The sequence below is a fragment of the Notolepis coatsorum genome (genome assembly GCF_963971535.1).
Source record: "Notolepis coatsorum genome assembly, chromosome: 5".
Taxonomy (NCBI): Eukaryota; Metazoa; Chordata; class Actinopteri; order Aulopiformes; family Paralepididae; genus Notolepis; species Notolepis coatsorum.
Window position 1 is genome coordinate 6,136,837 of NC_140169.1, and position 21,126 is coordinate 6,157,962.

Below are 21,126 nucleotides of genomic sequence, written 5' to 3' on the forward strand. Positions count from 1 at the left end.
GGATGATCCAGCTACCTTTGAATTCATGTTTTTGTGTTGTTACCCTAGTGGGAGTATTTCTTTTAATTACAATTCCATTATGATTTTATGTCCTTTATGTAAACATATAATTAGACATTATAGATGTCTCTGCAATGTGGTCTCTTCTTGTCTTCCTTATATTATTTTTCATATCCACTAGATAGAGATTGGTAGGATTAAAGCACTTATATTCAGGATCTACTAATCTTGAAAAGTTTGAATCTGGATCAGGGTGATCCTATCCTGAATGGCTTTGAACTACCGGGAAAAAAAATCTGGTCGAGTTGTCGTATCCTGGATCACAAAAAAATGCTATTTCAAAATCTGATCGGATCTGATTGAGATTAAAAGTTTTGAACTACTGGGCCCTGTACATTGTATATCGTTATTGCACTTTAATGTCACATTTGCAACTTATTTTTGTTGTACTGAACTTGTGCTGTGCAATGACAATACATTTGGATCTAATGTAGTCTAATGTAAAGGAATCTAACGTAACATAATGACATCTGATCTAATCTAAAAGACAAAACAGAGAGGCTGCATCAAACATTATTATTGAACTATAATATCTTGTACTAAAATAAAGTATAGACAATACATGACACTAAGTGGACATAATAATGAGTGTTCTTCATGAAACAAAAGGAAAGCAGCTTTCTTAACTCCTCTCCTGTATTACCACATAGACTACCGGGCAATAACCCCCCCCCAAATATTCATATTCATACAGGGGGGGGGGGGGGGGCCAAAGAGGAGGAATATTTCTCCATGTCTGTGTTTGGGCTGATGGAATGGCTTGTATCGGTGGCTGAAATATTACGGCTGTCAGTGTTCCTGACACAGCCTCTATTCTGGTGGCCGCTGTGTGATGGAGGGCTCCAGCGACTTTGACACTGTGCTAAATGTCTCCAGCCTTCGCTCTGGAAGAAGGTGATAATGACCATACCGGTGTGTTTTGGCAAAGAGGAGCCTCGCCATCATGCCCCCCGGTGAGGAGACGCAATATTTTACTGCCGGGGTGGGGGGTGGGGGGGTGGGGGGGGGGGGGGGGGTCACCACATCCCATAAAACATGTGAAGTGAAACACCCACACACTGTCTGTTTGATTAACCAGAGGAAGGTTGTAGGAACAAAACATTGTGTTTTATCAATACATTAGGTTTAGCTGCATGGAAGTGTATTGGAGACTGGGATTACCTCAACACCAGGGCACAATTTAGGGCTAATACAGTTAATATTAGGGCTCATCATGTTTATATTGTATGCTGTTTATAGTGATATACGATCGATATATGCCGTAAACAGGGAGGCCTGTTGGGTTGTTGGATCCTAATGTGGGGAACTGTGATTTGATCTATCTATCGATCTCCCTATCTACTCTAATTTAAATTCAAAAGTGCTTTATCGGCATGATACAATGCATCTTACATTGCCAAAGCATACATATAACAACAACATAGTGTAAAACATGTACAGATGCAGCTCTCAGGACTCTGAGCTCTGCTCTGCTCTGCTCTGCTACTGCGGTAATCAGGCACCATTAACCTGGCAGTGGTCTACCCTTGCAGTAGAGGTTCGGATTTTAAGAGCTGGATCTGTAGTCACAAACAATAGCCAGAATCACAAAATCTGTAAATATCAATTGTTATTTCATTTGAAAAAAATATCTATTTGGAACAAACTGGTGAGCAGACAAATAAGCAAGATGATAGTGAAACTAATAATAATTAACGTTAAATGTCGAGCCAGATGCGGTCGTCTCTCCTGTCCCTCAGCTGATGGCCGCTCCACACATAATGTGCAGCGAAAACATTGCATTCAGATGTATCTCCTAGAAGATACTGCAGTGAGTTTGAAATTCTTTGTATTTCTGGATACTTTTGGGGGACAATGAGGCTCGAATGTCTTTATATTTGTCACAGTGTAACAGGAAGTTCTGTCTCCACCTCTCCTTGGGAGCAGAGTGGACTCAGTCTTCTCCGGTCATCCAGGCCTGTCTCTCCACCTCTCCTTGGGAACAGAGTGGACACAGCCTGTCCTCTGGGCAGCCAGGTCTGTCTGTGTCGGCCTGTTTTCTACTGCTAGGTTGTGATCACTGAGTCTGTACTCAGTCAATGTCTTCCTCCATTTTGGATCAGTAACAGTGATAGTCTCCATTTAGGGCCAAATCGCATTCATTATTTACAATGCGTTTTTGTGGTATTTTCCAGAATAAGTAATACATCAAATCAAATCAAATGTATTTGTGTAGCCCCAGATCACATGGAATAGCCCCCATGGGCTGTACAATTATTGTAATATAGTTTTCTTTTAGTTATCTGAGGGTTGTCCTGAGGCAGGGGGGGGTTAGTGGAGGTCAACATCATGACCAGCTGGCTGAGGGGACTCCTCTCTATGTTCTCCTCTTGGCTTTGTAAGGCTTGGTGACAGGTGGTAGGAGGGGGGGGGGGGTCACTAGTTTTAAGATGCATATCAAATTTGATTGCTCTTTTTTTAATGTCAATTAGAAGAAGGAATTGGCCATGTTCCGCTGCTGCATGCATTATTTAGAGTCTATCTTTAGGACATCTTTAGACAACAAATACAACTGTTAGATAGTATCTACAAAATTCAATGTGAAGAGTTTCAGTTTGTTCCAATTGGGACTTCCTGGTTCGCCAATGGACACCATACTGTACCTCACTACCATACAGGACCTACACCTCACTACTATACAGGACCTACACCTCACTACCATACAGGACCTCACTACCATACAGGTAGGGTGCCTTTTCCGCGTCCCGCTACAACAAAACAATGTCCCGCAATTCAAATATATATATATATATATATATATATTTTTTTTTATCTTTCAAAGATTATTATTTAAATTTTTTTTTAAATGTTGTTAATTTAATGCCTCGTTCCAATACCCTCTTATATTTAAAATAAAAAAATCGGGCGACGTCACAAACCAATGCATTGCGCAGCCGAGCAATAGTATCCAGCTGCAGGACCACAGCACCGACACACTCAGGACCGCGACACTTTGCGGACCCACACTCTCCAGACCCTCGCTCCCATTGGCTGATTTGGGTCACGTGACCGTCCCACCAAATGACTGAATTGGAGTGGGACGGTCACGTGACCCAAATCAGCCAATGGGAGCGAGGGTCTGGAGAGTGTGGGTCCGCAAAGTGTTGCGGTCCTGAGAGGGTCGGTGCTGTGGTCCTGCAGCTGGATGTGTGACAGTATGTGTGACGTCAGTCACTCGAGTAGTCAGAAGAAAGACCGCCAATATTACTGATACAAGTTGTTTAGCTAGCTAAGAAAAACAAGGAAATGGAGGCAAAAAAAAGAGACTTTGCTCATATAAGAGAGATTGGGACAAGAAGTATACATGGCTGAGATCCGTTTCAGATGATCCCCAAAAGGTAGAATGCAGGATCTGCCACAGGAGCTTCACCCATGGAGGAGAGGGGGACTTCACGTATAGTTGTTCAGAAGAGCGCCTCTTCAGCAAGTCTGGCCCGACTATTATTGAGAACTGAATCAGAGGGTCGGTTTGTTATAATAACAGAATACACAGGGAGTATCGCCGGGACACTGTCCAGAGGGAAGGGGGCAATAGAATCCGGAGGCTAATATCCCCAAAACCGGAGGTGAGTTTAATAAGATTAATAACAAAATGAGCTATATATAGCCTACCGTCTGCGTCGAATATGATATAAAGGCATTTCAATAATAAATACATTTATTTAATTTTAATTAGCAATAAAAAAAATGAAATACCATTTTGACCTGGTCACCCTACATACAGGCCCTACACCTCACTACCATACCGGACCTCACTACCATACAGGACCTCACTACCATACAGGACCTCACTACCATACAGGACCTCACTACCATACAGGCCCTACACCTCACTACCATACAGGACCTACACCTCACTACCATACAGGACCTACACCTCACTACCATACAGGCCCTACACCTCACTACCATACAGGACCTACACCTCACTACCATACAGGACCTCACTACCATACAGGACCTCACTACCATACAGGCCCTACACCTCACTACCATACAGGACCTCACTACCATACAGGACCTCTACACCTCACTACCATACAGGACCTACACCTCACTACCATACAGGCCCTACACCTCACTACCATACAGGACCTACACCTCACTACCATACAGGACCTACACCTCACTACCATACAGGCCCTACACCTCACTACCATACAGGACCTACACCTCACTACCATACAGGACCTACACCTCACTACCATACAGGCCCTACACCTCACTACCATACAGGACCTCACTACCATACAGGACCTACACCTCACTACCATACAGGACCTACACCTCACTACCATACAGGACCTACACCTCACTACCATACAGGACCTACACCTCACTACCATACAGGACCTACACCTCACTACCATACAGGCCCTACACCTCACTACCATACATAACCTACACCTCACTACCATACAGGACCTACACCTCACTACCATACAGGACCTACACCTCACTACCATACAGGACCTACACCTCACTACCATACAGGCCCTACACCTCACTACCATACAGGACCTACACCTCACTACCATACATGACCTACACCTCACTACCATACAGGACCTACACCTCACTACCATACAGGCCCTACACCTCACTACCATACAGAACCTACACCTCACTACCATACAGGCCCTACACCTCACTACCATACAGGACCTACACCTCACTACCATACAGGCCCTACACCTCACTACCATACAGAACCTACAACTCACTACCATACAGGACCTACACCTCACTACCATACAGGCCCTACACCTCACTACCATACAGGACCTACACCTCACTACCATACAGGACATGCACCTCACTACCATACATGACCTACACCTCACTACCATACAGAACCTACACCTCACTACCATACAGGACCTCACTACCATACAGGACCTACACCTCACTACCATACAGGACCTACACCTCACTACCATACAGGACCTACACCTCACTACCATACAGGACCTACACCTCACTACCATACAGGACCTACACCTCACTACCATACAGGCCCTACACCTCACTACCATACAGAACCTACACCTCACTACCATACAGGACCTACACCTCACTACCATACAGGACCTACACCTCACTACCCTACAGGACCTACACCTCACTACCATACAGGCCCTACACCTCACTACCATACAGGACCTACACCTCACTACCATACATGACCTACACCTCACTACCATACAGGACCTACACCTCACTACCATACAGGCCCTACACCTCACTACCATACAGAACCTACACCTCACTACCATACACGCCCTACACCTCACTACCATACAGGACCTACACCTCACTACCATACAGGCCCTACACCTCACTACCATACAGAACCTACAACTCACTACCATACAGGACCTACACCTCACTACCATACAGGCCCTACACCTCACTACCATACAGGACCTACACCTCACTACCATACAGGACATGCACCTCACTACCATACAGGACCTACACCTCACTACCATACAGGCCCTACACCTCACTACCATACAGGACCTCACTACCATACAGGACATGCACCTCACTACCATGCAAGACATCACTACCATACAGGCCCTACACCTCACTACCATACAGGCCCTACACCTCACTACCATACAGGACCTACACCTCACTACCATACAGGACCTCACTACCATACAGGACCTACACCTCACTACCATACAGGACCTCACTACCATACAGGACATGCACCTCACTACCATATATTATTACTGATTCTAATTGGAATATTAACTTTGATACAATTTTGGATGGCATGAACGCCATTTCACAGCCATATTGAAGTTCCTTGTAGAGCTGACTTTTCGTCATATACGTGTGTGTGTGTGTGTGTGTGTGTGTGTGTGTGTGTGTGTGTGTGTGTGTGTGTGTGTGTGTGTGTGTGTGTGTGTGTGTGTGTGTGTGTGTGTGTGTGTGTGTGTGTGTGTGTGTGTGTGTGTGTGTGAGCGCCGCAGTGGAGGCAACCGCTGGTATAAGGCCAAGAACGACAAGCCCACCTCCTTTCTTGTAATGGGCCAACCCATCAAGGTGTATTCCCGTAATCAGACCTACCCATACCTTGGCCACAGGTTTAACATCGCTGGAGAGTGGGGGGAGCAGGTCGAGGAGCTCACTACAGAGTTTCTCCATCGTCTACACCTGATTGACCTGTCCCCCCTCCCTGTCATCATGAAGTTCCAGGCTATGAGAGAGGTGGCTCTGGCTAAAATCCAACACCTTTTTGTACACATCCCTCTGTGGATGATAGTGAGGTGTAGAAATGACAAACAAAACTGTTCAGCTGGTCAGAAAGTGGGTAGGCCTCAACACACACTCCACACGGGGCATGATCTTTCTCCCATGTGGAGAGGGAGGGCTGGGAGTCCCCAATGTCGAGTGGACCTACATAGCCACCAGGCTAGCCCACCTGCTCCACATGCTTAACAATGATGATGTCAGGGCGGTTAGGTGGCCGAGCGGAGATTGCGTTCGTCACCAACCCCGGAGCTGTGAGCTGGATTCGCCTGTTCGAATCCAGCTCACAGCTCCGGGGTTGTCAACAGCTTGGCTGGCCGTCTGCACTAATACAATTGGCTGTATTAGAGGGTGGGAGAAGCTGGCGGGGTGGGTCCGGGTCGTTGTAAACAGCGACTCCTACAGTTCGGTCGGGGCGCCTGCTAAGCGCGGATAGGACTTGAGGGGGATAGTGTGGTCCTCCCACACGCTACGCCCTCTCGATGAGAATCCGCGCTGCCAGGTGAAAAGAAGCGGTGATTGGCTGGACGTGTGTCGGAGGAAGCACGTGGTAGCCTCCACTCTCCCAGATGATCTGACTGTGGGGGGTAAGTGCGCAGCGACCAGGAAGGGACTGGGAATTGGCATACGACTAACATTGGGATGGGAGAAAATCGGAGGAAAATGGAGGGGGAAAAAGATAATAAAAAAAAAAAAAAAAAAATGATGATGTCACCGTCAGAGAAATGGCCAGGGCCTCTCTCCTGCTGGATCTACGCAGAAGGAAGATCCCCCTGGCCACCGCAGACCAGAATAACTTCCTCGGCTTCAGGAAGAAAGACTCTGGGAAACTGGACTCCCGGGCCAAGGGCTTCGGGGTCTGGTCTGACTGGCCAGATCTCAATGACCTCTGCAACCAGACTGGAGTTCAGCTGAAATGGACAAGACCCACCACCACACAGACTGAAGTCCCTGTCTCTGAAGAACTTATCACAGACCCCTGTGTGGTTGTGAAGGCCAACATCACAACACCGCAGGAAGAGACTGTCGAACTGCACAGAGACTCTGCAAGGAGGGTTCTGCTTGGCATGAAGCAGTCTGAGATCAGGCAGCACTGGTGTGGACTTAGACTACAGGGAAAGCTAGCTTGTTTGGAGTTTGCTGACCACTCAGTCTCACACTCAGTGTATAAGAACGCCGCTGTTGGTGAGGATGTTTTAAAATTTACCATCAAAGCAAGACTGCCGGTATTACCCACTCAATACAATCTGTCCACTTGGTATCCTCAAACTCACAGTCCATTCTGTTTAAACCATCAGGATTCACAACACCTAGAATCCATTGCACACATAACAAACGGATGTAATGCATACAAACACATGTACATCCCTCGTCATGACCGTATTGTGGACATTGTGTCTGATGCGGTACGGAACATATCACCATCTAGTGCAGCAATGTACAAACATGCCAGAGTGAAACCAGAGTGGTTTGGCCTTACCAATGATGTTTTTGCTAATATACCAAATACGTTGTTTTTGTTGACACCAGCCACAGGGAGGTGCTGGTCATAGAAGTAGGCTGTACCTTTGATCTGTACATGGACCAGGCCTTCCGGGACAAGTATATCAAATACCAACCACTGCTCAGTGTGATGACTGACCTTGGGTATAGGTGTAGATATAGTGTACTTGTGTTCGGAAGTCTTGGCCATGTACACAAATGCACCATGACCGGTCTGAGAATTGCTGCAATGTCTAAAAGAAAAGCCAAACAAATGGCCAAATATTGCTCTGTCTCAGCTATTATTGGCAGCTTAGCCACGTGGAGAAGGAGGTGCTATGTGTACCCTTAAGTGTTCAGTGCTGCTTGGCCCGATACATTTGATTCCCTGTTTATGTAATATAATTTGTGGAACCAAATAAAGTATTAAAATGTGTGTGTGTGTGTGTGTGTGTGTGTGTGTGTGTGTGTGTGTGTGTGTGTGTGTGTGTGTGTGTGTGTGTGTGTGTGTGTGTGTGTGTGTGTGTGTGTGTGTGTGTGTGTGTGTGTGTGTGTGTGTGTGTGTGTGTGTGTGTGTGTGTGTGTGTGTGTGTGTGTGTGTGTGTGTGTGTGTGTGTGTGGAGTACAAATGGTCTGTTTCCTTGACATTTTAACCTTTTATGGAACACCATGATCTTGGTATTTTTCATGTTGACTGTCAGGACCCAGGTCTGACCGAACTGCAGAAGATGATCTAGGAGCTGCTCTGTTATACAACAGCACAATGTCATCTGCATACAGGATACATTTGATCTCTGTGTTGTTGAGGGTGAGGCTAGGAGCTGATGAGTCCTCCAATATTTTTGCCAATTCATTGATATAAATATTGAACTGTGTTGGACTAAGACTGTTGCCTTGCATCACTCCTCAACTTTAGGGGAAGAAATAGTTTCTTGTATCATCAAGTTTGACAGCACATGTATTGGTAAGGTACATCATTTTAATAACGTCATCATAGGTGTTTCCTCCCACACCACTTTCTAATGATTTGAATAGGAGATGTGCGGGATGTGCGCACGTCGCAGCACTTTGCCCTCATCTGTCGGCTCCGGGCTGCATTTTTGCCGCCTTTCCATCGTCACCACACTCAACCTATTGCGTGCTTCGGGTCTCAAGTGACAAGACGAAATATCCGGTGAGCGTCACTTGACAAGCCGCTCCGACGAGTGACCACGTCCGGTTGTAAACGGTCCTGAACTGACCAGTCACCGCTGATGGCGAGGATTATTGACCACCGTTGTAGCCAAGGGGCGTCTGCTCCGAAAACGATCCCAAACGAGAAGGGGGCAGAAGAAGACAAACAAGTTCTTTGTTTTGACTCACACGTCTGAATGAATGGAAGTGGACGGCCATTTTGGATAATCACGGTGAATTATTGTGGTACACACATTACAAAAACCTTTGTTAAACACGAATCTTCCATGGGATTTTTATAAACTTTGGACCTGTACTACATAAGACTTCAGGCTATGGAACCTTTATGTTTTCCAGCTCCTACCTCTCAGCTGGAACCCCGAAACAGCAATCTGGCAACAAGTCAAGACAAAAGTAAGAAGCAAAAATGTAATTGCAGTGTGTTCAAACCTCTGTTTGTCTATTACATTAGCACTCAAAGTTATTCTTCTTTATGGTGTAAGAACCTTCAGAATGTTACCTTTCAAAAGAGACCAGACCCATGCATGTGATACAAGTATAAAGTATAATAAATCGCAAATTACTTTGGGTATACAATCGTCAGGCGTTTTATGCTAAACGTGGGGTAAGCTTAAGGGTTTAAATACATTTGACTTAACTACAGTCGACGGATATGCAGACACATTGCTGACTGAAAGGACATGATTGAGTCCTGTAGGGACACCTGACACTTAAAAAAAGGACACATATGGCCAGAGCCGTCCCCGACCGTACAAAGCGGACGTCGCATTTGAGTGCAGCCTGTGCACGTAACGCATGCTTTTTTTCACGTTATCAAAGTTTAATGTCCCTCAGACAAATGGGCCGTGCGCGCTCAGTGCAACAGCTCTCAGATCAGATGAATCTACCAGACGTCCTAAACACTCTGATGTCCCTGCGGTCCCTGCAGCGCAGACGTTTCCCTACGTTGCCATCCACTACTGCCCTGTCAGCGAGATGGCTTTCATTGTTAATGCATGAGACCCAGGGGGGGGGTGGACAATGGCTTCCTCTCACCATGCACTGAGGTTCTTTTGTTTAAAAATGAATCCCTTAATTACAACTTGTGACTGGGCCAGCAGATTGATAAAATGCAGGATTTCGGGGCATTTATTGGAGAGGGAAGACATTTGATGGTGATGGTAGTGGTGGTGGTGGTGGTGGTGGTGGTGGTGGTGGTAGTGATGGTGGTGGTGATGGTGGTGGTGATGGTGGTGGTGGTGGTGGTAGTGATGGTGGTGGTGGTAGTGATGGTGGTAGTGATGGTGGTGGTGGTAGTGATGGTGGTGGTGATGGTGGTGATGGTGGTGGTGGTGGTGGTAGTGATGGTGGTGGTGATGGTGGTGGTGATGGTGGTGGTGGTGGTGGTAGTGATGGTGGTGGTGGTAGTGATGGTGGTAGTGATGGTGGTGGTGGTAGTGATGGTGGTGATGGTGGTAGTGATGGTGGTGGTGGTAGTGATGGTGGTGGTGGTGTTGGTGGTGGTGGTGGTGGTAATGGTTGTGATGGTGGTGGTGATGATGGTGGTGGTTATGGTGGTGGTGGTGGTGATGGTGGTGGTGTTGGTGGTGGTGGTGGTGGTGGTAGTGATGGTGGTGGTGGTGGTGGTAGTGATTGTGGTGGTGGTAGTGATGGTGATGGTGGTGGTGGTGGTAGTGATGGTGGTGATGGTGGTGTTGATGTCTGTTGTGGAATATTAGGAATTTTATATCCTGCCTCTTTGCATCATGTCTTCTACAGTCATGGAAGTGAAGCTGGTTATTCTCTGCCCACCAGTCAGGACAGCTGAAACCACCACAGTCAGGACAGCTGAAACCATCACAGTCAGGACAGCTGAAACCACCACAGTCAGGACAGCTGAAACCATCACAGTCAGGACAGCTGAAACCACCACAGTCAGGACAGACAGCTGAAACCACCACAGTCAGGACAGCTGAAACCATCACAGTCAGGACAGCTGAAACCACCACAGCCAGGACAGCTGAAACCATCACAGTCAGGACAGACAGCTGAAAACCACCACAGTCAGGACAGCTGAAACCACCACAGTCAGGACAGCTGAAACCACCACAGTCAGGACAGCTGAAACCACCAGTCAGGACAGCTGAAACTACTACAGTCAGATAATCTGAAACCACTAAAGTCAGGACAATGAAACACGCCCAATTTTCCACCATCAACTAAAAACACACCTCTTCAATCAATATTTGAAATAATAATAAAATAACTTCTTACTGTCTTCTACTATTATGTACTATGCTACTATGTCTGTACTAATATCTACTATACTACTATGTCTATAATACTACAGTATCTACTATTTACTATGCTATTACTACCTACTATACTAATATGCAGGGCCGCCTGGGAGAAATGCAAGGCCCTGTGCAAGATTTAAACGCGAGCCATACAGTCAACATATTCTACAGTCAACATATAGCAAGAGAGAGAGTGAGAGAGAGCTGACGTTCTACAGTCAATATACAGTGTACAGAGAGAGAGAGAGAGAGAGAGAGAGAGAGAGAGAGAGACTGAGAGAGAGAGAGAGAGAGAGAGAGAGAGAGAGCGAGGAGAGTGAGAGAGAGAGGAGAGAGAGAGAGCGAGAGAGAGAGAGAGAGAGAGAGAGAGAGACACATTGGAAAGAAATTGAAATGCTATTTGGCCCTAAACAGAGAGTACACAGTGGCAGAATACCTGAGCACTGTGACTGAAGATCCTTGAGCACAGCCTAGCCATCGAGAAAGGCCGCCATAGGCAGACTGTGTGTGTTAGAAAGAGAGAGAGAGCATGTGTGTTTGTGTGTTAGAGAGAGAGAGCATGTCTGTGTGTCGTGTGTGTGTGTGTTAGAGAGAGAGCATGTATGAGAGAGATAAGCAAAGATGAGCCCCTAAAGGATATTCAACTTTTAATGGAAGAACAAAACAGAAGGAAAAGATAACTTCACAAAGGCAACATGAATATACATAGATCCAAAAGGACAAAGATCAACACTTAAATCCAAAGAGAAGAGGGTCTATACAGAGAAAACAAAGTAGCAAGGAGCCAATGGACATCAGCTAAATAGGCTAACTGCAAATAGAGTAGCCAGGTACTGACACCCAAGGCCACACACAGCTTTGGCCAACGCTACCCAAGCTACACAAACGACCAAGACAATTCACACACAGCACATGTCGTATCTCCAAATGTTGTGAAGTAACATATGTTTTGCCTGGAAAAAAACATCGTTATTAACAAAACATTCGGAGGGGAAGGAAGGAAGAGTGGGGTAATGTCCAATGGACATCTTACCTGCACCAAGGAACGCAGGGCGAAAGGCCGCAACACAGGTCTCCACGTTGACGAAAGGCCTCTCGCTGGCGGGACAAAAAGAAGCTATGGCCGGAGCCTTGTCATGGTGCAGGCCCGACTACATCTTCTGTCAAAGATGATGTCGTAGTCAGAGTGCCAGGGCCTGCTATTCTCACGGCTAATGTCAATGGTCGTAGCACAAGCTAACAGCTAACTCTAGGCTAACTGATAGCATCAAGCTAACGTTCCCAGCCGAGCGAAAACGAGCAGCTAACGTCGTAGCTAAACAGCTAACTGGCTAACAGTTAGCTCAACCCGGCTATCGCTAACCATTAGCTAACGCAGAAGCAAGCTATGCGGCTACCACTGAAAAACTGTACAACGTGAGAAAAGCAATACAGGCCAACACTTCAGACAGCCGCTGTGTTTTCCTCTTCTCATACGAAGAGAGAAGGGAAAAAGAAGGCAATACACGTCCCACTACAGAGTGGTGTTTACCATAGCGGTGCCGGCAACAAGTCCCTCGCGGACTATAGCCGACTTGAGCATGGAGATATTCTCATAATGAAACACCAGCTCACCTCCCTCGCCACCAGGTGCTGACACCAGGCCACACACTGTTAGCTACTAGTACTACAACAGCTAGTCGGCCCGTTTGGCTCCCGAGAGAGAGAGAGAGAGAGCGAGACGAGAGAGAGAGAGAGAGAGAGAGAGAGAGAGAGATATCCACGGCGGGAAATAGAATAGAGTGCATTAAAAACTCACCAAACGTCCAAGAGGATGGAGACAACCGCGTGGAGTTGACGAAGTTCATCTGCCCGAACGACCGTGCTCTTCATCTTGGCATAACAATGCTGCACGCGCTGTCTCTAGGTTAGCTAACGCTAGTTAGCCTTTAGCTAAGCTAGCTACTAGCCGACATCATCATGGCTATATCCCGACTGAACCACACGTTAGCACTCAATATTATAACGTAGCTAAAGCTAACTAGCTGTCCCTGTCTTTAGCCGGGATGGCTAGCCTGACTGAACTGTCTAACATGCAACAACTTTCATCTTCAGTCCATCTGCCGAACGATGTCCTCTTCATCTTGGCTGGCATAACCTCCAATGCTGCACGCGCGGAAATAGTCAGACGCTAGTGATGGGTCGGTCATGAGCGACTCGTTCATAAGAGCCGATTCATTGCCGTGAGCGTGAGTCGAATCGCTCACGTCTGGCAATGAGTCGGTTCACGCCCCCCCCCCCCCCCCCCCCCCCGGCACGCACACAGACACACACAATGAACTCAACAGACGCTACCTTACCTGTAACCCCTCCCCTCATTGAAACCAATTCTGCTGCTGCAGAGCCTCAGAGCTGCCTGCAGAGCCTCAGAGCCAGGAACAAGTCAGACACATTCTACAAACGTGTCTAATGTGAAAATATAGTGTTCTGAAGGGCCAGATTAACACTGAGAATCTACGTTTATTATTTTGTATAACTTGTATATTATTTATATATATAAGCTATATACCTTTAAGCTTCCGTTTGAATCATAGTATTATTCGCTCGCCTCATTGGACACCGCCCTTGACATTGGCGGCGCAGCAGTCGCGCCCCCCAGACAAGTTCAAAGACGTGTCCGGGCAAGTTCAGACATGCCCTTAGCCGGCGCATTGATTCCGGACAAGTAATTCGGTTGCGCTCTAGAAATCAGTATATATAGAGAGATATATATATTGTAGAAGGCGCAGCAGCCGTGTGTGAACCTAATCTAATGTGCAGCTGTGTGTGAACTTAACGTAACAAGTATCAGAACACGAGGTGAAGTGTGAAGTAACCTAACAGCAGAATGAGTGGACATGTGAGCAGTGGAAGCCTACCCGCGGTGTATCGTTACGGATAGCTAGTAGCTACTTAGATACGACCCTATATTGTAGAACCATTGTTGGTGTATTATAGTGACTTGTGTAAGCGAAGTAACGTGGAGAAGAGCATAGTTAAGACCATTGGCGTTTGGATCTAACTACACTGAAGACCTTCATCGGGCTAGCTTCTAGGACCAACGAAGCTAGCTAGCTATCATCACTGCCGTCGGGCTTTGGATTACGAGCTATTACCCTGCCATCGGGCACTTGGATTACAAGGACTGGATCCGTACGAGAACCCCTTTTCTTCAGTGACCGCAGAATATCCGACTATTCTTCAATTCCTCTGGAGCTACCACTCCGTGGGGGAAATCATTGTCTCAGCTATACCCCTCGCTTGCCCTGTATCGCCTTCTCACTCCATGCAGAGCTCCGGTCGAGTATTCTTAACCTAGGAATTATTCATTCCCCCTGACTTTGATACTCTGACATTCGTACTATCATTCACTATTAAAAGAGCAACGTACTAATTCAGTTGTATATTGATATTGCTATTAAAATACTGTAAACGTGATCTCTTTGTCCCGTGCCATCTATTGAGTGTCTGCCATATTTAACTAACTGTACTGTCTGGCAAGTAATAATATTTAGTAGTGGTTTAATCTAAACAATCTTTAATACAGTCCGGGTTTTGTAACCCCTCAGTTACAATAAGCATAAGCAAAACTAGATTTTAGGTCTGTGATGAAAAAGGGCCTCGCGGGAAGGGGGGCCTCGAAATAAAAATAAAAAATAAAAATAAAAAAATAAAAAAAGAAAACAAATTTTTTTTTTTTTTTTTTTGTGCGAGGCCCCCCTTCCCGCGAGGCCCTGTGCGACCGCACTGCTGACACACCCCCTGAGGCGGCCCTGCTAATATGTCTATACGACTATCTACTATGCTACTATGCCTATACTACTATGCAGTGGAGGCTGCTGACCAAATTTTTAGGTGAAGCACAAATTATTATATTATATTTTATATTAAATTATATTTTTAAAACATCCCCCACTGTGTGTCAGTGGTCAGCGGACACAGATGAAAACATATTAACATTAGGTGACAGCGGACCTGACCAGATGAAAACATATTAGGTGACAGCCAGGGCCGCCTCAGGGGGTGTGCGAGCAGTGCGGTCGCACAGGGCCTCGCGGGAAGGGGGGCCTCGCAAAAAAAAATAAATAAATAAAAAAAAAAATAAAAAAAAAAAATTATTATTTTTTTTATTTTTTTTTTATTTTTGTGAGGCCCCCCTTCCCGCGAGGCCCTTTTTCATCACAGACCTAAAATCTAGTTTTGCTTATATGCTTATATATTTCACATTAGACACGTTTGTAGAATGTGTCTGACTTGTTCCTGGGTCTGCAGATATACTCACTATTGGAGCTCAGCCTCTGGGGTTCTGCAGCAGACATACTATTGGTTTCAACGAAGGGAGTGGTTTTACTTACATCATGTGTAGTACACTACGCCGGCGTGAGTCAGCTGCGTTTGACTATTATGCTTAGTTATGCCAGCCAAGACGAAGAAAGAGGTCGGTCATTATCAGTCGGTCGGTCACCAAGGAACGTTGACGAAAGGCGGGACAAATGGCCGGAGCCTTGTCATGATGCAGTCGGGATATAGCCATGATGATGATGTCGGCTAGTAGCTAGCTTAGCTAAAGGCTATCTAGCGTTAGCTAACCTAGAGACATGCAGCCAAGATGAAGAGGATGGTCGTTTGGCAGATGAACTTCGTCAACTCCACGCGGTTGTCTCCATCCTCTTGGACGTTTGGTGAGTTTTTAACCTATTCTATTAACTCTATTCTATTCCCGCCGTGGACATCGCTCTCTCTCTCTCTCTCTCTCTCTCTCTCTGGAGCTAAACTGGCCGACTAGCTATTGTAGTACTACTAGTAGCTAACAGTGTGTGCCTGGTGTCAGCACCTGGCTGTATGTAGCCGCATAGCTTGCTTCTGCGTTAGCTAATGGTTAGCGATAGCCTGGTTGAGCTAACTGTTAGCCAGTTAGCTGTTTAGCTTCGACGTTAACTGCCGGCTGCGCTCGGCTGGGAACGTTTGTTTGATGCTATCAGTTAGCCTTGAGTTAGCTGTTAGCTTGTGCTACGACCATTGACATTAGCCGTGAGAATAGCAGGGGGTTCTGGCACTCTGACTACGACATCATCTTTGACAGAAGATGTAGTCGGGCCTGCACCATGACAAGGCTCTGGCCGTAGCTTATTTGTCCCGACAGCGAGAGGCCTTTCGTCAACGTGGAGACCTGTGTTGCGGCCTTTCGCCCTGCGTTCCTTGGTGCAGGTAAGATTAATGAAAATGTCATGACATTACCCCACTCTTCCTTCCTTCCCCTCCCGAATGTTTTGTTAATAACGATGTTTTTTTCCAGGCAAAACATATGCTACTTCACAACATTTGGAGATACGACATGTGCTGTGTGTGAATGTCTTGGTCGTTTGTGTAGCTTGGGTAGCGTTGGGCCGTTGGCCAAAGCTGTGTGTGGCCTGGTGTCACAGTACCTGGCTAGCCTATTTAGCTGATGTCGGCCATTGGCTCCTTGCTGCTTTGGTTTCTCTGGTATAGACCCTCTTCTCTTTGGATTTAAGTGTTGATCTTTGTCCTTTTGGATCTCTCATACATGCTCTCTCTCTCTGTACACTCTCTCGCTCTCTCTTTTGCTATATGTTGACTGTATAATGCCCCGCCTCGGGCAGCGCTATTATTTAAGAATATGTTGACTGTATGAATTTTTATTTATTTTTATTTATTTTTTTTAAACCTTTTGGGGGGGGGGGGGGGGAGTGGGGAGGGGGGGGGGGGCTCACGTTAAATATCGCACAGGGCCTCGCATCACTGACAGCACACCTGACCAGATCAAAACATATTGTGAGGTTCGCCTGTTCCCTGGACCTTTAATTCCCTGTCTCCTCACCTCACCAGCCCCCACCCTCGCGATGTTTTACTCTCCTCTGCTCTTCAACAGCTCCCACCCTTGGACTACCTTTCACAGCTGTTCAGAGTTTGTGATTAGCGCCCCAGAGGGCTTTAAATACCTGGACCTCCCCTCCAGTCCTCGTCGGGTCGTTCTGTATGCTGTTTCTTTGTTCTGGACTCTTTATCCTTTTCTGTGTTCAGTGTTCATGGAGTCCTGGACGTTACCATCACCTGCAACGTCTCCGGCGTGAGACGAGGTGCCAGCCATCACCACCTGTCGCCGTTTGCCTGGAGTGGGACACCGTCTACGCTCTCTAATCCTCTACGGGAGGTTTTCCAGTGTCCCTCTCCAGACCTCAAGCCGGCGCGCATCGCTTCCTATCCCACGGGAGGATGCGTCTCTTCAAGCCGGCGCGCTCCAACTCCAGACGCTCAAGCCGGCGCGCAGCGCTTCCTATCCCACGGGAGGATGCGTCTCTTCAAGCCGGCGCGCTCCTACTCCAGACGCTCAAGCCGGCGCGCATCGCTTCCTATCCCACGGGAGGATGCGTCTCTTCAAGCCGGCGCGCTCCTACTCCAGACGCTCAAGCCGGCGCGCATCGCTTCCTATCCCACGGGAGGATGCGTCTCTTCACTTTCGAGGAGGATCTCCTTGCCAGGCCTCCGCCGTCTGAACCCTGCCATCCCTGTAAGCAGCTCTGGCCCTCGCCCTGTCCTAGGCCTTAACCCTGTTTCTCTGTCCCTGTCTCCAGCCCGCCTCCCCGGGCCTCTGTCCCTGTTCCCCCTCTCCATTGCCCCTGTTCCTGCCCTGACCTTTGCCCTGGCCCTGTCCCTTAGCCTTCCCCTTAGCCTGCTCGCCCCTTAAAGGGACAGTGCCGCTTTTTTGTATTGAATAAATGCCCTGTTTTGGCTTACTCTCATACCTGTCTTGTGTTGTGCGATTGGGGTCGGTTACAAACCATAACAGTACGACCCGACCCGTCGACGACCCCAGCCAGCACAGACAGTGTATGTGAGTTTTCCCTTTTTTGTTCCCCTGTTAGCTTCCCTGTTTAGTTCCCCAGTTAGTTCCCCTGTTGACTCCCCTGTTAGCTTCCCTGTTAGCCTTGTTAGCTTCCCTGTTAGCCTTGTTAGCTTCCCTGTTAGCCTCGTTAGCTCCCCTGTTAGCTACCCTGTTTCCCCACTGCTAGGACTGCCCCTTCAGCTAGCAAGGTCAGTTTCCCCGCTGCTAGGACTGCCCCTTCAGCTAGCAAGGTCAGTTTCCCCACTGCTAGGACTGCCCCTTCAGCTAGCAAGGTCAGTTTCCCCACTGCTAGGACTGCCCCTTCAGCTAGCAAGGTCAGTTTCCCCACTGCTAGGACTGCCCCTTCAGCTAGCAAGGTCAGTTTCCCCACTGCTAGGACTGCCCCTTCAGCTAGCAAGGTCAGTTTCCCCACTGCTAGGACTGCCCCTTCAGCTAGCAAGGTCAGTTTCCCCACTGCTAGGACTGCCCCTTCAGCTAGCAAGGTCAGTTTCCCCACTGCTAGGACTGCCCCTTCAGCTAGCAAGGTCAGTTTCCCCACTGCTAGTACTGCCCCTTCAGCTAGCAAGGTCAGTTTCCCCACTGCTAGGACTGCCCCTTCAGCTAGCAAGGTCAGTTTCCCCACCGCTAGGACTGCCCCTTCAGCTAGCAAGGTCAGTTTCCCCACAGCTAGGACTGTCCTTCCAGCTAGCTTGTTCTCTCATGCTGGTCCAGCCCTGTCTGCTAGCCTAGCTCCGGCAGCTAGCGCAGCCTCTATGTTAATGTAGCAGTACAGCTAGCATAGGCCCTGTAGCTAGCAGTGCCCTGGCAGCTCTCCTGTCCCTCTGCTAGCCCCACTTTAGGTGTAGCTTCCCCTGCTAGCATGGCCCAGTTTTTTTGTTTGTTTGTTGCTTTGTCATGTCCTGCCCCACTGTCTGTATTTTTGGGTCGCCCGGTGGCTCCCGTGGAGGGGGGGGGTACTGTGAGGTTCGCCTGTTCCCTGGACCTTTAATTCCCTGTCTCCTCACCTCACCAGCCCCCACCCTTGCGATGTTTTACTCTCCTCTGCTCTTCAACAGCCCCCACCCTTGGACTACCTTTCACAGCTGTTCAGAGTTTGTGATTAGCGCCCCAGAGGGCTTTAAATACCTGGACCTCCCCTCCAGTCCTCGTCGGGTCGTTCTGTATGCTGGTTCTTTGTTCTGGACTCTTTATCCTTTTCTGTGTTCAGTGTTCATGGAGTCCTGGACGTTACCATCACCTGCCGCGTCTCCGGCGTGAGACGAGGTGCCAGCCATCACCACCTGTCGCCGTTTGCCTGGAGTGGGACACCGTCTACGCTCTCTAATCCTCTACGGGAGGTTTTCCAGTGTCCCACTCCAGACCTCAAGCCGGCGCGCATCGCTTCCTATACCACGGGAGGATGCGTCTCTTCAAGCCGGCGCGCTCCAACTCCAGACGCTCAAGCCGGCGCGCATCGCTTCCTATCCCACGGGAGGATGCGTCTCTTCAAGCCGGCGCGCTCCAACTCCAGACGCTCAAGCCGGCGCGCATCGCTTCCTATCCGACGGGAGGATGCGTCTCTTCAAGCCGGCGCGCTCCAACTCCAGACGCTCAAGCCGGCGCGCATCGCTTCCTATCCCACGGGAGGATGCGTCTCTTCAAGCCGGCGCGCTCCTACTCCAGACGCTCAAGCCGGCGCGCATCGCTTCCTATCCCACGGGAGGATGCGTCTCTTCACTTCCGAGGAGGATCTCCTTGCCAGGCCTCCGCCGTCTGAACCCTGCCATCCCTGTAAGCAGCTCTGGCCCTCGCCCTGTCCTAGGCCTTAACCCTGTTTCTCTGTCCCTGTCTCCAGCCCGCCTCCCCGGGCCTCTGTCCCTGTTCCCCCTCTCCATTGCCCCTGTTCCTGCCCTGACCTTTGCCCTGGCCCTGTCCCTTAGCCTTCCCCTTAGCCTGCTCGCCCCTTAAAGGGACAGTGCCGCTTTTTTGTATTGAATAAATGCCCTGTTTTGGCTTACTCTCATACCTGTCTTGTGTTGTGCGATTGGGGTCGGTTACAAACCATAACACATATTAGGTGACAGCGCAACTGATCAGATCAAAACATATTAGGTGACAGCGCACCTGACCAGATCAAAACATATTAGGTGAAGATGACAAGGAAGCCACAGACTCATACCCCCCCGACACTCAACTAACCGCCTCGGACAGTCCTTCATACCAGTGGCCATCAGGCTCCACAACAGTGGGCAGGGACTGCTGCCAGACATCGACCTAGAACTAATATGAACCCAAGTAGGACAATAACACTACCTTATGCATACTGCACCTTATGTGGATACTGTGATACTGTGAATAATGAATAATGTATATTTCAGTTAGTTAGATAGTAAATTATAACACTACCTTAGGGTCCTACTAATCACCCCAAAGTACCAGAAAATACCATAAAATACCAGAAACTACCCCAAAATACCCCAAAGTATACCCCAAAATACCAGAAACTACCCCAAAATACCAGAAAATACCAGAAACTACCCCAAAATACCCCAAAGTACACCCCAAAATACCAGAAACTACCCCAAAATACCCCAAAATACCAGAAAATACCAGAAAATACCAGAAACTACCCCAAAATACCCCAAAGTATACCTCAAAATACCAGAAACTACCCCAAACTACCCCAAAATACCAGAAAACACCAGAAAATATCATAAACTACCCCAAAATACCCCAAAGTATACCCCAAAATACCAGAAACTACCCCAAAATACCCCAAAATACCCCAAAGTATACCCCAAAATACCAGAAACTACCCCAAAATACCCCAAAATACCAGAAACTACCCCAAAATACCAGAAAATACCAGAAAATACCAGAAACTACCCCAAAATACCCCAAAGTATACCCCAAAATACCAGAAACTACCCCAAAATACCCCAAAATACC

The 21,126-nt window shown here is 47.8% G+C and overlaps 1 protein-coding gene across 1 annotated transcript in view; it reads right to left on the bottom strand.

The window, feature by feature from the left end:
• dpp10 (dipeptidyl peptidase like 10) overlaps positions 1 to 21,126 on the bottom strand; it is a gene marked incomplete at its 3' end in the record, with an annotated part of 1,190,700 nt that overhangs the window by 837,918 nt on the left and 331,656 nt on the right. The window lies entirely within an intron of this gene.